This window comes from Sorex fumeus, unplaced genomic scaffold (assembly GCF_029834395.1).
Source record: "Sorex fumeus unplaced genomic scaffold, SorFum_2.1 ptg000092l, whole genome shotgun sequence".
In the NCBI taxonomy this organism is placed as follows: domain Eukaryota; kingdom Metazoa; phylum Chordata; class Mammalia; order Eulipotyphla; family Soricidae; genus Sorex; species Sorex fumeus.
The window spans coordinates 1,771,687-1,794,089 of record NW_026606149.1 but is presented as its reverse complement, the minus strand read 5'-3'; positions in this window follow the sequence as shown (position 1 = coordinate 1,794,089).

Genomic DNA, 22,403 nt, shown 5'->3' with positions numbered 1-22,403 from the left:
GATAATGTTTCACTGTGTCTTTTACTTTGGAGGAAGCTTGGCATTAGGGGCCATGGATGCAGGGAAGACACCATGGGGTTACTCTGTACTCACGTACAGGAACAAGACATGTTTTACAAGCTCCATTTTCCTCCCCCCTCCTTGGCTTCCGATATTGGTTGATTAGAAAGGCTAGCATGCTGAGAAACTCAAATAAAAAGAACTGTAGATAAATAGCTAGGTGCTGCCAGATGTTTTAAGAGTCCATGAAATACAAATGTAGGCCATAACTGCATATGCTCACTTAGGAAATTTCATGTTTTACATCTAATTTTCAAATTTATGATTTAATATTCATATACGGAGAGCAATCTTTTTGGAAACTCTTGGTGGAAGGTTTTATTTCTTTGCCTAATGTCACTGAATGCCGTACACACATTTGATACATTTCCTCCTTTTTTCCCTACTGGAAAAGAATCTTACTCTCTTGATTAAATCAATAAAATAACCTGTGCAGAGCTATATTTTGAAGGAGGAACAAGGAAAGGTAGGAGAACTCTGTTGTGGTTTTTGTCACTGCAGAAAGTACTTCCCTACATGTTTTATCTCCCAAAGCAGGGTTGGTGCAATTAAGAAGTGTCTGATGAGATTGCTGATTAGATCATATTCATCCTACCCCTTCTTAACGCTAACGCCCAAGCTGCAGCATGGGTATCTGCTAGCTAAGGGCAGAAGAGCTAATCATTGAGAACTCAGTAGAGATTCTAAGGAGCCAGGGGAAAGTAGCTGTGTCAGAAAGTAAGGAATAGTTTCATAAGGCAAGCTCCCCCAAAGTTTGGACCATTTATAGTATCTTGTGAATATATCTCCCGATATAACATGGTGGCTAATAAGAGAAATGCATCTTTTCATTATGCAGTGCTTAGCGTTTTCCTAAGAATGTATCTGTCCTTCAGTTCCTTTCATCTAAGTATGCATCCATCTTCTTGAAAAGTCAGTTCGAGATTTTCTGGCTCAATACAATCGTCATTTGTTTGTTAAATATTAACAATCTCCCACTTTGTGAATCTGAGAATAGGGAACGGAAACCCCCAAATGAATAAGGTCCATTTTTTTCAGACGTTTTCAATCTGTTGTAGAAAGAAAGGGTGGCACACATTTCTGCCACACACCAGAAGCCTTTCGAGGACACGAGCGCAAAAGGTCAAGTGTGGGATGACATAGCAAGATCCAGAAATTCCTGAGTGGGAAGGACAAATGTTTGGGATGTTTGGAGGAGTATGGGATCCAGGGGTCATTTTATGAAGTTTTGTTTTTTATGAAAGGAGACTAGGGTCAGCATTGCAGTCAACATCCAAGAACGCCCTAGATGCCTTTTGAAATCAGCCTGGAGCATGGGATGCAGAAATGTTTAGGGGATTCTAGAAATTCATTTGAGAAGAATTTTGGCCTAGGCACTCAACTGTGGAGCAAAGATCTGATCATGCATTGACTGCTATCAGAAAATGCAAAGACATGGAAGATGTCTTGGGCCCAGAATGATGGTGCAGCTGCTCGGGTGCTTGTCTTGCACGCAGCTTACCCAAGTTTGATCACAGGTACCCCATAGTCTCCAAACACTCCAGGAGTGATCCCTGAGGTCAGACCCAGGAGGACCCTGTGAGCACGGTGGAGTGTGTCCTCCAAATAATAAAAATGAAATAAGATAAAGATGTTTAGAGCATGAGTATGGATATATCAGAGCATGCATGAACACTGAGAGAAGGGAGATAAAGTCTCTTCTAATTAGTTAGCCTCAGGGGGTCACCCCAACTGCATCTTATTAGTGACCCTGCCCTTCCAAGAATCCTAGACTACAGAACTCAAATGTTTGGGATAATGTAACCATTGGCCCCTTGGGAAGTCCTTAGGGCTGGTTTTCAGTGTCTGAAAAAATGAATTCAAAGTGAGTACTTACTTGCAGAGCTTACCACTGAGTAAAGGCACCAAACATGCTCACAATGTATTGGACCTGCCCAGCACCACAGGATAACTCAGGAAATTCCCACGTGTCTAATGGGGTTGAAGGGACTGTCCCCTCCATTCTCCTCAGGTGAGAAGGCAGCAGGATGGAAGAGCTGGAGCACGCTCAGCTCCTATGGGAAGGGAGGTGTGATGCCCAGGGTTAATTTATTTTGGTTAATTTATTCTGCTAAGCTGCTGCCCCGATGCTCAGAGGTTCCAGGGAGCTTGGTCCTCACCACAACCACCAGGGCGTGGGGAGAAGACTCTGTAGCTCCCTGGTCCAAACCTAGAAAGTCAGCCAATCACCCTGGACAGAGATGCTGACCCAGTCATTGTCGGTCACAGTTCTCATTGTGACGTAGCCAGGCTCCCTGCCATGTGTCAGGTTCCTCAGCAGTGTCTCCTGAATAGCCAGCACACTCAGATGAGCACTTGGTTTTGCCTTGGCTTATGTTGCAGAGCAAGGGAACCCTCATGGAAATAGCATATGGGACTCCCGGAGTGCTATTGTGTTTCTGAATTCAGAAGCCTTGGAACACAAATTATTTTTTTAAAAGCGGCACAAATCAAAATTGTCAGAAATAATACAAGTAGGCCTGCACTGCCACTTGAATTATAGCTGCTCCATAAAAGCCATCTTCAAATCTTCAGAGAGAGAGGCAATAATGCAAATTTCTGTGAGACATCTCTCTATCTGTGACAAGCCATAGAGTCTTTGCCGGAAAAAAAAAAAAACGAAGGAAATTTTCTCTACAACACACTGCTTTCAAACATGCTGAGTGTGTGCTGTGTCACGAGACTTAATGTCACAGATGATAGGGACTAGGAATGAGGTTATTAAGGTCCAGGCACGGAGGAATATTCCAGGCCCACATATAATGATAAACTAGCAGTAAAGAAGTGAATTCAGCAAGAGAACAGCAAATGGAGATAGAGAGGGTTGGAAAGAGGAAGATGACGTTGCTTATTGGCAAGCTCTGAAAGCATAAGCCAACCTAAATCGGGTCCTATGTTGGGCCTTGAACATGAGTAGAATATAGATAGCAGCAATAGCAGAATATCGAGGGACCATTTGGAGAAGGCTAGAGCTCATGGAGCGAAGAGGGATTTTAAGATCCAATCAGAATCGTCCGCATCGTCCTCTGTGCCGCTAGACAGAGGGAGGCTCTCTCGGCATGCTGCTGAGGGACTGTGTATTTTAGGACTCTTCCCACCCCCTGCACCCGCTTTCAGCATCCCTCTCTTTTTATTTATTTATTTATTTATTTATTTGTTTATTTAAAATACCCATCCCTCCACCAGTGACCATTTCCCACCACCACGGATCCCAGTATCCCTCCCACCCCCCATTCCCCATCCCACCCTGCCTCTGTGGCAGGGCATTCCCTTTTGTTCTCTCTCTCTCCTATTGGGTGTTATGGTTTGTAAAAGAGATAAGGCTGATTTTCAGGGAGAAACGTTGGATGATTTACTTTCCATTGAGCACTTTGTATATAAAGAGATGTGTGGTCGCTTATGCGGCTGCATGGTTTGGAATAAAAGTTCTGGTTCCTGCATGCCCGAGCTATGCTTGTAGAGGCTCATGGTCACTGGGGTTCCATCTGGAGAAGATGGGATGCGGCACCTACCCCATCTGGGACTTCCCAGTGATCTGGGCTCTGTTTGGGACCTGGAGCATTCTCTGGGAGCTGTGGAGCCTCCCAGTGGTTTTTCTTCTTTGTTGCTGTGTGCTGTAAAGATGGCGCTGGGGGGGCGGGTTGTGAGCATGACTTCCGGAATCAGACGTTACCTGGGAGCTGGGGCAGTCCCAGCAGTTTGGGGTAAAAGTTCTGGCTCCCGCATGCCCGAGCTATGCTTGTAGAGGCTCATGGTCACTGGGGTTCCATCTGGAGTAGGTGGGATTCAGCATCCCTCTCTTGATTCCCCGCTCCATGTAGACTCGAGTGCCGGCTTGCCCTGGGTTCTCGGGTTTTATTGCTGTTGCCACACTCAATGCTATTTGCTGCTCTCGGATCTCACATAAAATGTGCATGTAGGGATGACCCCTCATCCCACAGTTGCGTGGAGCCAGGAGAGCTCTCTGGAGTTCCCGACTTCAAGACTCAAGCCCTGTTCTGGGGGAATATCAGGAGGCGAGACTAAAAGAGGAAATTGCAGACCTTAGAAAGAAGGATTAGGTGCAATGAACCAGAGGTGAATTTTCAAGAAGGGAAACGTGCTTAATAAAATCCTGAAGAACGGCCGCCCTAGAAGCTACTTAGAGTTAAGAATAGCTGTAGTCTTTTTATGAACCTGAACTACAGCATGCATAAAGGTGAAATCCCAAGCAGTCATTATCCTTGCAAACTGCCAAGTGGTTCCACTTTCCTCTCTGAAGTCTCGATGAGTAAAAAGGAATTTAATGGGCATCACTCCTTCATTCCATTTCCCAGGGAGCAAAATGGTCCCTCTGAACCCTGCATTGTAGGGTATCCCTCACTACAAAAGATTCAGGAAGTGAATGGGATTCATTTCCTGAATATAAATATAAACAATATAAACAGCTTCCATGGACCAAACCAGGCACATTTCCAAATGCATTGGCGTTTCTGTGTGAGAGTAAGGTGTGATAGAAGGGAATACTCATCAGGGCATGTGTGTGAGCCTTTTTATGTTTAACGTTAACAGAAAAGTGTTATACTTGAGTAATAAAACTGTCCTTCCAAATATATAGGTGTAGTTATATGTAATGGTCTGAACGGGTTGACAAGCTTTTGTTAAGCAATGAAATTTCTATGAATCACTGAGGATATTTGAGCTCAATACCTTATCAAAAAAGGACCAACAGGGCCTGGAGTGATAGCACAGGGGGTATGGCGTTTGCCTTGCATGTGGTCAACCCAGGTTTGATTCTCAGCATCCCATATGGTCCCCTGAGTACCGCCAGGAGTAATTCCTGAGTGCAGAGCCAGGAGTACAGGAGTAACTTCTGTGCATCGCCAGATGTGACCCAAAAAGCAAAAAAAAAAAAAACCTTCAAAAAAAAAAACAAAAAAACTAAGTCATGATGGCAATATCCGTATGGCATTATCCAGGTCTTTCTATCTTGGAAAATTTGTGGTTTTTTTTGAGCATAAAAGTCTTCCTCTCCTATTTTTTTTTTCCTGAATGAAATCACCTGGGTTGGAGCGATAGCACAGTGGTAGGGCGATTGCCTTGTGCACAGCCAACCCGCCGGAGCCTGGTTTGATTCCTCCACCCCTCTCAGAAAGCCTGGTAAGCTACCTTGAGTATCTGACCTGCACAGCAGAGCCAGGCAAGCTACCTGTGACGTATGCAATATGCCAAACACAGTAACAACAAGTCTCACACTCTGATGAGACCTTACTGGGCCCATTAGACCAAATCAATGAACAATGGGAGGACAGTGATACAGTGCTACTTCAAAGAAAAATAAATAAGGGAAAATGTTCATTATTACTGAATATTTGGGAAATGCAAACCAGAACAACAAAGCGAAATCAGTTCATGTCAGTAAGAAAGTCCCTCATTAGAACATAGTCCAAGACATAGTATAGGGGTTAGCATTTAACCAACCCTAATTCAACCCCTAGCACCGTATATGGTCACCAAAGCACCAGCAGAAGTGATGCCTGAGTACTAGCAATTTTGACACAAAAGCATCAGATGCCCAGGAGTAAATATTATTCGGAGTCAGTCAACTGCCAAGTTACAAAGCTTAATATTAACTGTCTTCCTGTGTCCACACAGAAAGGACATTGCTTACAATACAAGTTCAGTGTCCTTAGATGGTTGTGAGCTGACAAACCTAAGCTATCTGAGGAAGGACAAAAGAGTATTATCCTACAAAAAGCCATAAAAAATGTTTTACTTTTTTTTTTTAAATTGAAAGAACGTTGTTGGTAGGGATGCAGCGAAAAGGGCAACCTAATGAATTGTTAGTAAAACCAGTATCTGTGTCATCCCTATGGACAACAGTGTGCAGATTTCAGAAAATCAGAATTGGAATGTCTATATGACCCAGCAATTTCTGCCCTCGACATTTACCCCCTAAAATTGAAAGATTAACCCATGAGGATGTATGCACAACTTTTCATCACACCACTATTCACAATAACCAAGGTCTGGAAACAACCTCAGTGCCCAACAACAGATGAGTGGAAAAAGAAACTGTGGCCTCTATTCACAAAGGAATCCCATCCTAGAATCCTGAAGACACTGCAACTTGGGTGGCATCAGAGGGTAGCATTTTAAGTGAAGTAAAGGGGAAAGATAGTCACTAAATGATCTCACTCATATGTGAAATCCAAGTAGACAAAGCAAGGCAGCTTTGTCCCCTGGGGAGACAAACCTGAGACAGTGCCAACAGATCAAGCAAATGTGACACAACTGGCGGAAAAGAGAGATCTGGACCAGAGGTGGAGGGCTACCAGCACAATGTTGCCAGAGGTGATGAGTGAACTAACATTGCGAATAAAGCATAAATAATATGGCAATGTTTTTAACCATGGTAACTTAATCACTTTATGACTGTATCACTGTCATCTTGTTGTTCCTCGATTTACTCAAGAAGGTGACAGTAACGTCTCTATTCCTTCCAGCCCTGTGATTTTTAACAGCCTCTTCTTACTCGTCTTTTCACAACGATTGGAGGCTCTTTCAGGGTCAGAGGAATGAGATCTGTTGTCATTACTGTATTTGGCATATCTAATATGCCACAAGAAACTTGCCAGTCTCTGCCTGTGTGGGCGGGATACTCTCAGTAGCTTTTCGGGCTCTCCGAGAGGCATATATTTATATATTTTTCTCAATGATTTGTTGCCTACTATCTGAACCACATCAGATATGGTGTAGTAATTGTGGAAAATGTGTAGGAAGTGTCTTATAATGTGTTGCATGGCTGCAAAGTGGCCGTACGGTCCGGAAAGCAGCCTGGAGTGTGGCAGTGGTTGAGTAGTGGAGGTCGGCTGCCTGGGCTGGGTCCCTTGGGCTGGGGAGGGCTCTCACCCACCCCATAGCCTGACTTGAAGTCCGGTGGCATGGTTCTGGGAGCCTCATTTTATACTCCTGTCTGGGAGGAGCATCCTGAGTTCTGGAGTTAACTTAATAGAATATGTAAATAAAGAGTATAATATAGCTTGTGATTCATTGCTCTTTGGAGACTGAGAGTTGCCCAATGAGACCAAGTCATTTAATTTTCAGAGGAGAGAGACTATATTATAATGTGTCACCACCAGGGGTCATATAGTTCTCTTTAGGTCGCTAGGACGTCCCAAGCTGTGTGTGTGTGTGTGTGTGTGTGTGTGTGTGTGTGTGTGTCTGCGTGCGTGCGCCGGGGGGGTGGGGCGGCGGGGGACATGTCAAAAATGAGTTAACAGGAGCCATGGCATGAGACTAGGGATCAGCTCATAGGATAGGCAGACCATGGGAAGGAAATAAAGTCACATGGGATCATGGTTGGAAAAGGTTGAGAAATATTTCGCAGAATAACGCCAATGACATGATTAAGCTCTTGTCCTATTGATCAAGGAGTAGAGCAGGTCAAAACAGATCTGAAATTTTATCTGTTGAATGAAGGTTGATGAGAAGGAGATGGAGTGGGCATCTAGGATGGTGGGGTCCAGTTCGCTATGGTAGATGGTCTGTTAGGTGGGTGTCTATAGTGTGGAAACACGCATTTAAAGCGCCGTGTAATGATTCTAAGGTGAATCATTTTGTAAACCAATATAGCGTCATTAAAAATATTAATGAATAAATAAAAATAGCTCATGGCGAGAAAGCTATTTTATTTTTGAAGCCTTATTGATTGAGAATTCATTTCCTTTGTTCTATGAAATACCAAGCCTCTTCCATTAAAAAGTTAACTAGATTAGCTAAGTATGTATAAGACTTATGTAAAAGAATAAAAATAGCTCTGTTGTTAGAAAATTGAGGTAGTCCTTGAATATTTAAATATTCTGTAGATTAAAAGAGCTAAAATATTTTTAACTAACCTTTCATGTTTTAAATGAATATAAAACGCAGCACCATGAAATTGTAGGTGATTTAGATTAAGTTCACCAGTGTGCCCGTCTAACTATCCCCAACCTCCTGACAAATTTCATAATCGCATAGTTTCAAAAACACATTTCTTTTCAAATGTGTCCTCCAGCATTCGTTATCCAAAACGCATCAGACAAATCTCTTTTTCTGACATCTCTTGTACTCACTGAAAATCAGGCCACAGCCAGGCTACATTTTCCCATTAAAAGTATGATTGAACCTGAGCATTTTCTAGTCTCCTGAGATGGGACACGCATTCTCCAGTTGTCAGTTTATGCGTTCATTTAACTGTTGGGCTTTTGCAGGAGCCCACATTTATAATCCCTAATATCAAAGGTAAATGTTTTATTGTGGTTGAGATGCCTAAAAAATACCAGGGACTGAGGAGGGTAAACATCAAACATTCATTTCTCACAGTTTCTGGGCCTCAAAGTCAAGGGTTGGTTATCACTGGTTCCCAACCTCTCCTATTTCCCCAGAGCTCTCTGTTAGGGCATGACTCTAGATCTTCGACCGCAAGCAAGGACCACACAGAAATGCAATCAGCAAGCAGGTAGTTTACTGAGCTGGCTAGTCAGGGTCAAGGCGTCAGACAAGACCCCAAACTTCTTCAAAGGGGATCTTATAATAGTCCTTCACTGGCCGTTACATCAGAGCCCGTGCATTTCATAGCCAATAGATTTGTAACAACAGACACTTTCCTGACCAATCCAAATAAGGGTACATCACTTCTTAGCCTATAGTTTAAAGATCAGCATTTGCATTAGTGCTTAGGGACGTCCTGGTTTTTAGGGTAATCCTGGGTCTTGCAACATGGGTCTTATGAAAGACATCTGGCTATCTGGTCTGACCACCCCCCTCCCCTCTTCTCATGACTTGCAACTCAGGGCACCTGTATATGAATTCCTTGCTCAGGGGCAGAAAAACCAGCAATTTTGCAATGCGGGTTCCTATTAAGCTAAACTAAATTAATTCTGGTGGTCCATTTTGGGCCTGTCCCTCACACTCTCATTTTTAAAAGCATTCATAAATTCAAGTATTTTCAAATGTATTTGTCTTCATTATAAATAGGACATGGATCACACTCATTAAAATCTCTACAATCCTTAACATTTTGTAGACCTAAAGATGTTTCTTTCAGTGTTTCTCTATACTTTACTTTCAAATGTTTGTGAAGAATTCAAAGAATTCAGGTCAATAAGAGCATAAGTTTGCAGCTGATTGTCTGATAATTCTAAGAGATGAAAAAAGTCTTGGTTTTGTGGTAAACAAAATCATTCATGATAGTTTGGAAAATATGTGCTAGCTCTGTCTGTGCGCAGCCCATGTCTACTCCCTGGCATCACATATGGTTTCCTGAGCACTTTAGAAGTGATCCCAGAGGACAGAGAGATGGGAGTAAACACTGAGCAAAGCTGGGTGTGACCACCTCCCTCCCCACAAAAAAAAAAAAAAAAACCACCTTGTTTCTTCCTGAAACCTACTTAAAAATCAGTAGTTTTTACCCAGGGATTAGGTCCTGGCTTTGCACTTAGGAATTACTTCTTGCAGTGTTCAGGGAACCATACGGGATGCTGGGAATTGAACCCAGGTTCGTCGCATGCAAGGCAAACGCCCTACAAACTGTACTACCGATCCAGCCCCAAATTCTGTAGCTTTTACCATACACTATTCTAAATTTAAGGCTTACTGAAGCCCAGCATAGGAAATTAGGAAATTAGAGTCGGGTGTACATATCCAACTCAAGAAAGTATTTTCTGTGAAATACTCTTTTTTACCATCAATAAAAGGAATAAGTGAAAAAGGAAGATCCGGCCACTCTACTGTCTGTGCTGGCTATTCAAGGAAGCTCAGACCAAACAGACGTGGAAGGATGCAGAGTTGAAAAGCCAATCACACTTTTGATGAACTGAGTCCAGGCTGGAGATACTGAGACAAAAGCAAAGAGAGGGAAAATGTAACTTTTCACTGTAAGTCCATTAGGAGCTAATTGGGAAAAGATTTTATCCCCCTGGCAGTTTTGGCAGAAGAAAAAAAAAAAAAGGCAACTCAACTTCCTTCAGAACCCTTGAGCACAAAGGGGAAACTCCTTCCACCCCTGGCCAGCATTCAATCACCTTTTCACAGCGTGTCTGGCCCTTGGAAAGCCTTTGTCCTCAGTCAAGGCCCTGGGGAAATGCAGCAGATGTGGCAAAGATTCTACCGCCTGTCTAAGTCTCAACGCGTTTCTAGCAGGAAAAGCAGCCTGAACCTGGCTTTAAATCATTTCACCATTTTGCGCTTGAGCTGCTGTGTTTGCACATGCTCTGCTGGCCCGGAGAAAGGGCTGAGCCTCTTCCATTGAGCTGGAGGTCAGTCTTAATGCGATGGTCAGTGGTCCTCGTGCCTTTCACATGAAGCTGCTGTGCTGATTGCCAGAACAAATTGAGGCGATTCAAGCCACCAGCAGGGCCGAAGCATGACTTCCATTCACGGGGAAGAGAGGAAAGAGCTCCCAGAAGGCCGACTGCACTGGTGCACAATAGACCGTAGGATTAGATTTGATACACTGGGTATTAGGAGCCGGTCATATTGGAAAGTGGGTCATAATGACAGAAGAAAAACTACGGGGTAGTTCGATGAATGACAACAAGGCAAACTAGTACTTGGGCTTTTATTAAGTTACACTTAATTATCAAATACTTTCTGGTTTCTGTGTCTTCCAACACCTGAGGAATTCGCACCATCACACTTAGGTATTGAAGAAACTTTGGGGTGTGCGTGATGCATGCAGAAAGCTAAAGACATTTTAAAGGAAAAGAGATCATTATGTAGGAAGTAATTGAAGCAATGTGATGGTTGAGTGAACTTTGATAGACTGTCGCCTGACTTCCACATAGAATGATATGAGCAGTTTTAAACTAGCAAGAAAAACTTCCACCCCCAACAGAACATGCTAGAATGCAGGTCAGAATGATAAAAAGAAGTTCCTTAACAAGCAGCATACATTGATTTAAATGACACTGTCATTTTTAATCAAGGCTTTTAAAATGGTTAAACAAAAGTACATTTAAAGGACACATTTCGAAGGTCTGATTATTTATTTTTAAAAGACAATGTTCCTAACCCATTGGACAAGATAAGAACACCCAGCAGTGGTTGAAGAACAGACGAGCTGCTCTCTCTTCTCTGAGAATTTGCCGGGTCAGTTCTACACGCAACTGTAGAATCAGCCCCCAATTTATCATTGTGTGTTCAGCTTCAAAGCAATAAATTCCATGAATTTCCATTCAACCCAGACCTCCTAAATATTGGAACTAGTGACATTTTAAAATTTAGTTTTTTATTGATTGAGACTTTGTGGCTTAAAATACTATGAACTATGGTGCTATGTTAAAAGTCTAAACTTTATCCTCAGAGTGTTTCTGAGGTGGTGTTCAGCTCTGTGGTTGGGGTGTTCAAGTGGTGTTTCAGGGACCATATGGCACTGGGTAATGGACAATCTCCTGAATGCACAGACTGCCCCCACTTTATTAAGATCCAATATACCCATATTGGGTTTCCAGGATTCCTAAGCTGTGCTCGAGGCTTACATCTGACTCTGTGCTTAGGGCTCACTCCTGGTGGTGCTCAGGGGACCCAATGAGATGCTAGAGATCAAACCAAGTGCCTTACTTCCATGTAGTGTATCGCTGCCCTAGTACTTTTTGTGTGATTTCCCTGGAACTGTCATCATTGAGGATAGCTACAATTCTTTGTTCATACTCTTAGGACTTATTATATGATCTTGCATAACGTACTCAGTCAATAAATGAACTCTGTAGTTATTAATTTAAACTACTCGAGAATTCAAAAAAGAATACAAATGAAAAGTTGTGAAATTTTGCACATTTTTTCCAACTCAACTATCATTAAACAGCATGTTCCTTGCCCAAGGTAATCATGTCCTAAATTATGCTGATAAGCGAGAACTCTCTGCTCTTGGCTTTGGTAAAGTGAATGCGGACCTTTTAAGTGAATTCTGTGCCCACTAAAAATGGGAGTGACCTATCACTTCTGGAAGGATGCTGTAAATTTTGAGAAGTATTTAATATTGAGCTCTTCCACCTAGCCTCTGTATCTTGTTCAAACGTGGATCTCCTTTCGCAATTGACATTTTACGTGTTCTTCAGCTTACTCCTTTCCTAATATATATTAAACCTATCTAATGGCAAAAAATTAGACCCAGGGAGTCCATGAACTTGGACGTTAGCCACAAATTCTTTTGATGTGTGTCAGATGCAAATAGAAATACTTCTTTAGCATAGGCATATGATGCATCATGAAGATGGGGAATGATATCTCTATTTGGGAAGTTAATTACCTGCTGATACTGGTGTTAATAGCTCCATACCAAAATAAATTCAGAATATTGATCCGCAGAGTCTCATCCAGAGGGTGTCTGGTAACACAAAGGAATTTACAGTGAAATTAACAACAAGGAAGTTTGTGCATGTCAAGCAAAACAAAGGCACTTGGCAAGGAGAAGTTAAGTCAATGATGTCTTTTGAGAAAAAATTAGTTTTAAATATACCCCTCCAACCACTGGGGGCAATAGAAAATATAAAGTTAATAGTTTTTGTTTTTTTTTTAATGGGGCTGGAGGGATAGCACAGCAGTAGGGCGTTTGCCTTGCATGCAGCCAGCCTGGTCGAGCCGGGTTCGATTCCTCTGCCCCTCTTGGAGAGTCTGGCAAGCTACCGAGAGTATCTTGCCTGCATGGCAAAGTGTTGCAAGCTACCTGCGACATATTCAATATGCCAAACACAGTAACAACAAGTCTCGAAATGGAGACGTTACTAGGCCCGCTCAAGTAAATCCATGAACAATGGGAGGACAGTGACAGTGACAGTATTTTTAATGCTGCTGAACTGTAGCGGGTAGAACCAGACAGAACATTGCATAAGACATAATGTTTCTTTTGGCAATATAATGTGAATGAGTTTAAAATGATCTCAAATCATTAGATATTCATATGAGAAGGAGTAGCATCTGTACTTACAGTATGCTGGTGAGGAGAGAATGACACCAGTCATCAATTTTCATGCTTCGGGGCAGTAGCTGCACACCAGATGGATCAAAAAGATATTCCCCCCTATGGTACAGTATTGGGAAATTAAGTGTATTAGGGGAGGTTTATTCTTCTTTGTGAAAATCTGGCATCGGCCACCCAATGAGATGTAACCTCTGTCTATGTAGGGTGGTAACTCCCATTTTTTTCTAAAAAGGATCGTTTATGTCAACGAAGTCCTAGGATTCTTACCTCCATGTCATGATGAAGTTTCAGTTCTTAAGGAATTGAATTTCACTGAACAGTTAAAGGAACAAATGGTAAATTCCAAGGAAATAGTTGCCCAGTTTCCTCATGTTGGGTTGCCTTTTTGAAATAAATAATAACACCATCTGTAAAGAATGAAAAATGGTCATGCTGCCTCTGCAAGTCAGGATGGTTATGAGTTCCAAAGGCCTTGATCATCTTAGAGAGAGAAAGAGAGAGAGAAAGAGAGAGAGAGAAAGCACTTGAGTAGAGAATATTTTAAATTTTCTTTTATGCTGGGAGGAGAAAAGAGCAAAAGCTCCTGGATGGAGTGTGTGAGGATCTGGAAGGGGAACCATCCACCTCCCTTGCTTTAGAGGGATATTTGCTTCTAAGGTTTTGCTATTCTGCTTCCCCAATCTGAGAAGTTTATGTCCAGTGGCCTGTGCAGAGTCATAGCTGCTATCCATCACTGGATGATTGCAGAACCTGACGCTCCTCTTGAAACATAACTGGAAAAAGTAGCACCTTCCTTTCTTTCTGTTCCATTGGATTATGGTTGTTCAGATTGCTTCAGGATGCCAGACTTAAGGCACCAATAATTTTCATTTTCACATTTCTGTGAATATTTTAGATATTCAGGTGAGAAGGTATCTAAATAATTAAAAGACTAGTATTAAGGTAATTATCCACCTCTTAAATTTGACATTTAAAAATATACTGAATACATGGAGAACATCTAATTTAACTCTGTATTTTATACCTCGTTTTAAAAGTCTTCCCCCTCTGAATTTCTATTATGAGGCAGAATTTACCTTATTTCATCACTGGAATCTCTAGAATAGCATATGGTGAAAGTCACTAGGAAAGGAAGATGCCAGAGAAATCAGAGAATCTTCACCAGAAGCCCAAAGATATGTACGTAGCCATGTCTAGCCATGTCTATTTTTTTCTTGGCTGTAGTATCTATGGTATACAAAGGTCTTGTATATTATAAATACACAAGGTATATCTTACTGGAACTCCTTTCTTTGGATTTAACCATAATACATTTTAAAACAATATTGTATATGACCATCAGAAACAGCCTATGCCTAGAGTCAACATTAAAAAGTGGGTATTGGTTTTACATATATATATATTTATGTTTCCCATATATAATATGTACTCATATGTATATACTTTAATTTTAATTAATTCCATTTTAAGACATTTGAAATGGACTATTTAATCCCACATGATTTATAGCAGCTGTCTCCTTCTGCAAAGTGTGCTCAGAGGAATCTTTTCCAGCAAATGATGTTTGTACCCAGCACCATGCTCTGTCTACCGGGAGACTTCAGCAAGGCTGTTTTGAGTGACAAACCCCAAATAAAGACAATCTGGAGAGCGGGGAGAATTCAGTGTAGAATTATCACTCCAGGAAGGAAGAACTCTTATGACAGATACACATTTAGATATTACACATACACATCAAATTAGTTTTTGAAGCCTTGCGTAGGCACCAAACATAATATGTGGCACCAAAATTCAAACCTATTTCCATGAGGTACATAGTATATTCATTCATTCATTCATCATCCTGTTATTCGTCGATTGCCTCGAGCAGGCCCCAGTAATGTCTCTTTCATCCTAGCCCTGAGATTATATTCAAGGCTCTTTAGGAGAATGAGACCCACCATTGTTACTGGTATTTGGCATATTTGGTACGCCACGGGGAGTTTGCCAGACTCTGCCCTGTGGGCAGGCTACATTCGATAGCCTGCAAGTTTGTCCAAAGTAGGATTGAGATAATAAGATGTCATAAAAAGATGCCCTGATAAGAGGTCGCGCGGCCGCGTGGATTTGTCCCTCTGCCAGTACCTTCAGGTGTGTGGAGAGTGGTCTCAACATGGTGGTGGCTGGTCCTGGAGGTCTTCGGCTGCCGGAGCCCTGGTCAGGGCGGGGAGGAGAGCTCAACCCGCTCCCCTTCAAGGGGCCCCTGCGAGGAACAGCCAGGCGCGGGGGCAGGAGACTGCACTGTTCTCATCCGGGATCTGGATTTTATAGTCTCTGAGTCTTGGCCATTGATGGCATTACACGGCGCCAGTATACTATAGTATATTATCGTACAAAAAATTCACTTTCTTTCTAGTAGAGCTAGTATGAGTCTCCATGCAACTAAAAACAACATTTTAGTTAGCCTAATAAGATTTTGGACTATCTATTGGTGTCCTTTTGGCACACTTGTAGGCTGATGACACAACAAAACTATTTCTTTTCGTGAATGGGAGTCACATCCAGTGATGTTCAGGGCTTACTCCTGATACTGTGCTTAGGGACCCCTTCTGACAGGCTCTGGGGACCATATGGGATGCCAGGATTGATCCCAGGTGAGCTCCAAGCAAGTCATGTGCCCTTCCTGCTGTACTAGCTCTGTTCCCAAAAACTATTTTGTATATCCAGTGTCAACTGTAGTGGTTGTCACTGAATAAAAGGAGTCATAGTGCAAAAGGGATACAGGAAAAATGAGAAGAGCTATTATTATTATTATTATTATTATTATTATTATTTTATACTTTTTATCACGGTCCTCCTGTTGTTCATCGATTTGCTCAAGTGGGCCCAGTAACGTCTCCATTTTGAGACTTGTTGTTACTGTGTTTGGCATATTGAATACGTCACGGGGAGCTTGCCAGGCTCTGCCGTGCGGGTGAGATACTCTCGGTAGCTTGCCAGGCTCTCCGAGAGGGGCGGAGGAATCAAACTTGGGTTGGCCATGTTGACTGCGTGCAAGGCAAATGCCCTATAGCTGTGCTATCGCTCCAGCCCATTATTATTGCTATTATTATTATTATTATTATTATTATTTTCATCACAACTAGTGATACTCAGGAATCACTCCTGGTTCTGGGCTCACACACCATATGCATACCTGGGTTCAATAGGGCCAAAGGTGTTTCTTCTCCTCTTTTTGGTTCTTATCCCCCCCGAAAGAAATCCATTTTAATACTCTGGCTATTTGGTATGGGCCTGCACTTCACTCGCTCTATTCTTGGAAAAGATTTCCTTGAGAAGAAACAATATATACAGATGGACAGAAGCGAAGCAGATTGGAGTTCACTCTGAAAAGTGAAGTTTCCTGGTGCTAAAGTCAATTCATTGCCGAAGCCCACGGGAACTCTACAGGAAGGTTCCAGGGCTTCATGACTAGGTGACAGGATAAAACTGTTTCTTTTGGCCCTGGTTCCTACAAAATTCACAAATGAGTCATGAGGTAAACCTCAAGTTCAAGGTGGATCAGCAACCTGAGTTATAAACAGAATGTGCCCATGCTTTGGTTTTGCCAGGCTGGCCCTTTGATCTAGCTCTCCTCCTATTCTTCTCTCACAGCTGGTGGATGCTCTATTTTTCTCTCAAGTGACATCTGGTTTTGTACTCTGAATTATAGCATCATCCTAACTCTAGGACACCTCCGGGGCCGATATGGCTCGTTGTGTTTGATCCAATCCTGACCTTCACTCTACCCACAGTGGTACTCCTCAACTTGTAGTTTGGCAAAGTTAGAATCAATAAGATGTTGGGAATATTAAGGGAAGACATTCTATCTCTCTCTGAAGTTATTTCCAGAGAAAGAGAGGGAGAAAGAGAGACAGACAGAGAGAGAGAGAGAGAGACAGAGAGAGAGACAGATAGACAGAGAGAGCGAGAGAGAGTCTTCCAAGTGTTGGTTCAGGTGTGATTACAAGACAAGGTGGCTTCATATGCTTCAAAGGCTGATTTATCATGTTTCATGTTAGCTGAGCTGAAGAGAATTATGTACACCAGTTGTTCAGTTTGTATAAGGCAATTAGAGAGACAACTAGAGTCTTTACCCATGAACTAGTCACTAGGGAAAACACACAATAATCTGACAGTCACTGGGTAAATGTGAGTGAGGATTGTTAAATGATTTAAAATGGTAACTGTGTGAGATGAAATGAACTCATGTATGTCTACCCACACAGTTTATTATTTACTTCTGTGTCCCCACTTTGGATGAAACTCGTTTCTTCCTCTACTCCGATTCTTCAGTTCCTCCACCCCAGAGCCACCATGTTCTGTGAGTGCTTCTCTTCTTTTTTTAAGGTGGCTTTCTGAATGTGTGATTCAGCCCATCACAGGCTAGGGGGAGGTTCTGGTAGCTGCCCACTCTTTCTCCTCCAGTATTTCCTGGTGGTTATGAGATGATGAAAATGATGGTTCATGTCTTGTATAAAAGCCCAATAATTACAACCTCTTAGTTTTATAGTACATTAGGCTACGCTGTCACGGAGAAATATGCTTAATGGTTTTAAGAAATAGCAGTAAAAAAGGAAAATTAGTAACCTTGGGTGAATGACCTCATAGGATAGAGTTGTCATCAGGTTTTCCATGGAGTAAGTGCCTTGGAGGTTGACTTGGAGAAAGTGTGTGCAGGTGCAAATCTGCCTAACCGGCTGTGGATGTTTAACCTACAGTGCTGAGAAGTCCAATTCGCTTGTCTTTTTCTGAAAGAAGGTGTTTGAATTTGACTTATATTTTGTATTACTTTTACATAAATTTTATGATTCATTTTTAATCAGGGCTCGGTGGTACTCAGGGCTACTCCCGACTCTGTGCTCTGGAGTTCAGGGAACCATGTGGTGCCAGATTCAAATCTGGACCTACTGCATACAGTGCATGAGTTTAACCCCTGTCGTGTCCTCCCAGTTCTTGAAGGTCTGTTTTAATCGACTGTTCTATACCATGAAGACAAATGATGTAAGTCATTGACAAGGTGCTAATGAATTTCAAAGGATTTTTTTTTTATTTCTAGTGTTGATATTCCTTTCCTTGAGGAAAGTTTATTTGGAGGCAGCTCAGAGATTTTCAAACCAAATTTATGGAGGCGTAGTCTCTGTCTAGAAAGCTTATCTTCAAGAATGACATTGACTTTCATAGATACTGGTATGACCAAGATCAGGGTCCTTGGAAGTGTCCCTTCGGTGTTTCCCTACCCTGACAACTGAGTAGAAAATTCTGCCCCCGCCCCCCGCCCCATCTGCCTCCCTCCTTTCAAGTATTTTAAATCTTCAGTAAAGCATGATTATTTTTATTGAATGAAACTTCCTTAGAAAGATGTGAGGTGAGAGAAAGAGAGAGAAATACACGTTCAAGAGAGAGCATGGACTTCCAAGAGTGGAAAAAAAAAGAAAGAGAAACAGGCATTCAAAGGAGAACACAGGCTTGAAGAGCAAGCTCTCTGTTACATCTTTCCTGTCTGCTCTCCACTTTGGTCCTAAGCCTCATGCTACTGCTGTGTTATGAAACAAACGATCACCTCTTCCTTGTTCCGTTTACTTCATTTCCCTTACTCTGTGAACCCCTCTCTAAATCCCTTTCCTAAGCTCATTTGGATGATTAAATACCTTCTCCCCAAAATTAAACAGGTTTTTATAGTCAAAGGAGATATCTCCCTCCTAAGAGTGGCATTCCAGAGAGTTCTATGACCATGTCTATCTGGAAGCACACATCTATTCCCGGACTGATTAGTTTCTTATTCTCTGAGCAATAGAACTTTTTTTTTTTTATGCCAAATCGCTTTGTTCATACGGTTTGCTCTTCTGATGCATCAAAACACCAGTTGACCTTTAAGCTTCCAAATGTTATCCCTTCCCTCAAACCCTCTCTGGCCACCTTCATCAGGATGGTTCCTCCTGCAGTTCTAAAGCTGGCTGGTTTCTACTGCAACCCCCTGACTTTATGCTCAAAAGTGGGATTTTTGTAAATACTAGTTCAGCAAATTAGCAGAGGCAGCTACACAGATTTAAGACATGCTGCTCCTTTTCATACAGATTGCCGGTCTGTAATTGACTAACCTTAAAAAAATCAGTTAACCTTCAAATTCCGAAGATGAAGCAACTGTCAAATCAAAGGTGAGCAAGGAGCAATGGATCAAAGAGGGTATCCATGCCCCATTCACCCCAGAAAGCAGTCTGCTAGTAACTAATTAAAGTTATTTCATACAAGTGTTGGGCAGAGTAAGATGCAATATTTTCTTCCATAGTGAGTGGTTTTATTTATTTATTTACTTATTTTTGTGGGCCTCTGAGCAGGGCTCAGTGATTCTCCCCTCACCAGTGATTCTCAGCCAGTCAGGCTGGAGGTTCACTGTGAAAATCCCTGGATGTGAGGTTTGTCTAAGCCCTGAGACTTCTAGGTATCACTGAGGCTTCTAGTGGTTCTTGGGGTTCTCTGGGACCACATCCAGTTATATTCAGGGTCACCAAGGTATTCACTTGCTCTAGTGGAACTCTCTGAAAGTTAGAAGAAGTCAGGTTTGTGATGCTCAGGCTTGAAAGACTGAGCCCCACACAAGGGCGAAAGTTCTGCTTTCTAGACTCTACGGGGGGGGGGGGGGGTGGATTTGGCTTTTGAAGGTAGCTGCAGGGAGAGGACAGAAGTTCATCTGTAAAGCAAAGGCCAGAGCACTTCAAGGACAGGAGTATATCTGGGGCATATTCCCGGGTTACAAAGGTCACAAAGCAAGACTGTGGCTCTCTCAAGGATACCCCAACTGCATTCCACGGTGTTGCCATGTTACCCAGATTCAGCAACCCTTGACTGTATCTGCTCTCTGGAGTTAGCCTGCTTGAAATGTGCAGAGGACTCTATTTTCCTCATCAAGGGCACTTTGTGGTGCTGGGAATAGAGCCCTGCTGCTGTGCATGCTAGACACACATCTGTATACTAATGAACTAGCTTCCAGTCCCAACCAGTGATTTTTAATGATCATTTAAAATTCCAAAATGAAATTTGGATATAATAGAACCATATATGCACATAGTAAATAAATATTCTCAATATACTACCCCAAAATAATGAAAAACAAAAGAAAGTGATGCATATTAAAATTATATTTGGATAATGATATTGCTTAAGGAAGAAGACGACACACCTTGCATATGAGAGGATCTGATTTCCACCTCTGGCACCAAATGATCCCACTTTGGCCCAGTAGCATTTTTGTCCTGTAGCACATGTGTCCTGTAGCACCAAATCATCGCTAGGCAAGCCAGGAAGCTGTCAGACCCACACTGCAGTGTCCTGAGTATTGTAGTATAACTTCATCTTTCAATACTTGGGTGGTGTGCAAAACTGTTCCTGACAATGCCTAACAACTCTGATTCCCATGCATTCTGGAAGGGCAGAGGACTTGTCCTTGTGGAACTATAATAGATGTCTGGTGATGCTTTTAAAGAAAACAGTCCCACAGAACTGAGTCAGCCAGGAAGGCAGGCATATCTTCCCCAGGGCAGAACTGCCTTTGACTGAGACACCTTTGAGTGGAGAGAAAGGAGGTGCCCAGGAGGACCATAGAAGCTGGGAGAAGGGCATCATGTCAGAAACATCGCAGTGACCTTCCAGAATAAGCAGTGTGGGCTATAGAGAGAGCTCAGGGAATGAGCCCTAAGCTTCATGGGGTTCCAAATCCCAAGGAAGGGAACACTGATCTGGGAGGAGTGCTGAGACCACCCAGTGTGGTCCCTTCCAAACACGAAGAGTCAAATAGTACATACTGTTTGTTTTAAAATTCCTTTCCTGTTGCTGGAGTGACAGCACGAGACCGACCCAGGTCCAATTCCCAGCATCCCATATGGTCCCCTCAGCACAGCCAGGGAAAAGTCCTGAGTGCAGAGCCAGGAGTGACCCCTGTGCATCATCCGGTGTGACCCAAAAAGAAAAAAAAATAATTCTTTTCTTGCAGGTGGAGTGATACCACAGCAGGGAGGGCATTTGCCTTGCATGAAGCTGACCCGGGTTCAATCCTTGGCATCCCATATGATCCCCTGAGCACCGCAAGGAGTGATTCCTGAGTGCAGAGCCAGGAGTAACCCCTGTGCATCACTGTGTTTCACCCAAAAAGCAAAAAAAAAAATAATAATAATATAAAAATATGTTCCCTAGTCTTAAGGTATTTGCCTTGCACGTGGCAGACCTGGCCAACCCAGGTTCGATTCCTCTGCCCCTCTCCGAGAGTATCTTGTCAGCACAGCAAAACCTGGCAAGCTACCTGTGACACATTCGATATGCCAGACACAGTAACAACCAGTCTCGCAATGGAGACGTTACTGGGCCCGCTGGAGCAAATCCATGAACAATGGAGGGACAGTGCGACAGTGCGGTGCTACAGTCAAAGCAGTGTTTTGCACATTCTGTTCCCCCTTGATCACCGTTTCTTCCTGTCTTCCTCTCTACTCTGGCCTTATGATCCAGAGGAGCAGGATCTTGCTATTGCTACAGTTTGGGGCAGGAGGGAAGCTATTATTGTTTTTTGGGGGTAAGTCATGGCTGTTAGAACATGGGGTTACTTTGGGATAAGTGCTCTGTGGTGGTTCCTGGCTGTGCTCAGGTAATGGGGAGCTGAGGTAGATAGAGCCTAGGCTTCTAGAAAGCAGCTCAGGAGCTCAGCCCACCAGGGCTCTCTCTCTCTCTCTCTCTCTCTCTCTCTCTCTCTCTCTCTCTCTCTCCCTAGTTGCTGTCACCTTTGATGCTGAAGCAGGTCTATATGCCTTGAGGACAGACACATTGCCTCTTTTGCAAACCACAACACACAATAAGAGAGAGAGAACAAAAGGGAATGCCCTGCCACAGAGGCGGGGTGGGATGGGGGGATGGGGGTTGGGAGGGATACTGGGATCCATGGTGGTGGGAAACGGGCACTGGTGGAGGGATGGGCATTTCATCATTGTATAATTGAAACCCAAGCACAAAAATTTGCAAGTCTACAACTGTACCTCATGATGTCTCACTAAAAAAAATTAAAAAAAAAAGAGAAAATTCTAGAACCTTCTCCTCTGGTGTGTGCATTGGGTTTTCCCATACCAAAGAGTTCCATGATAAGACATGGAGCAGAAGTACACTCAAGGTCAAAGTTTTTAGAGTCGCTAAGTTCATGAAACTCCATATCATGCATCTCTCCCATTTCACTAGGAGGGAAAAGTCACGCACCTAGAAATCACGTGACACAAGACACAAACCAGCCTCACAAGAGCGTGAGGCTGGTTAGTACCAGACAGAGCCTGGCAGGAACGCACAGCAACTGCGTGGAGGCGCCAAGCTC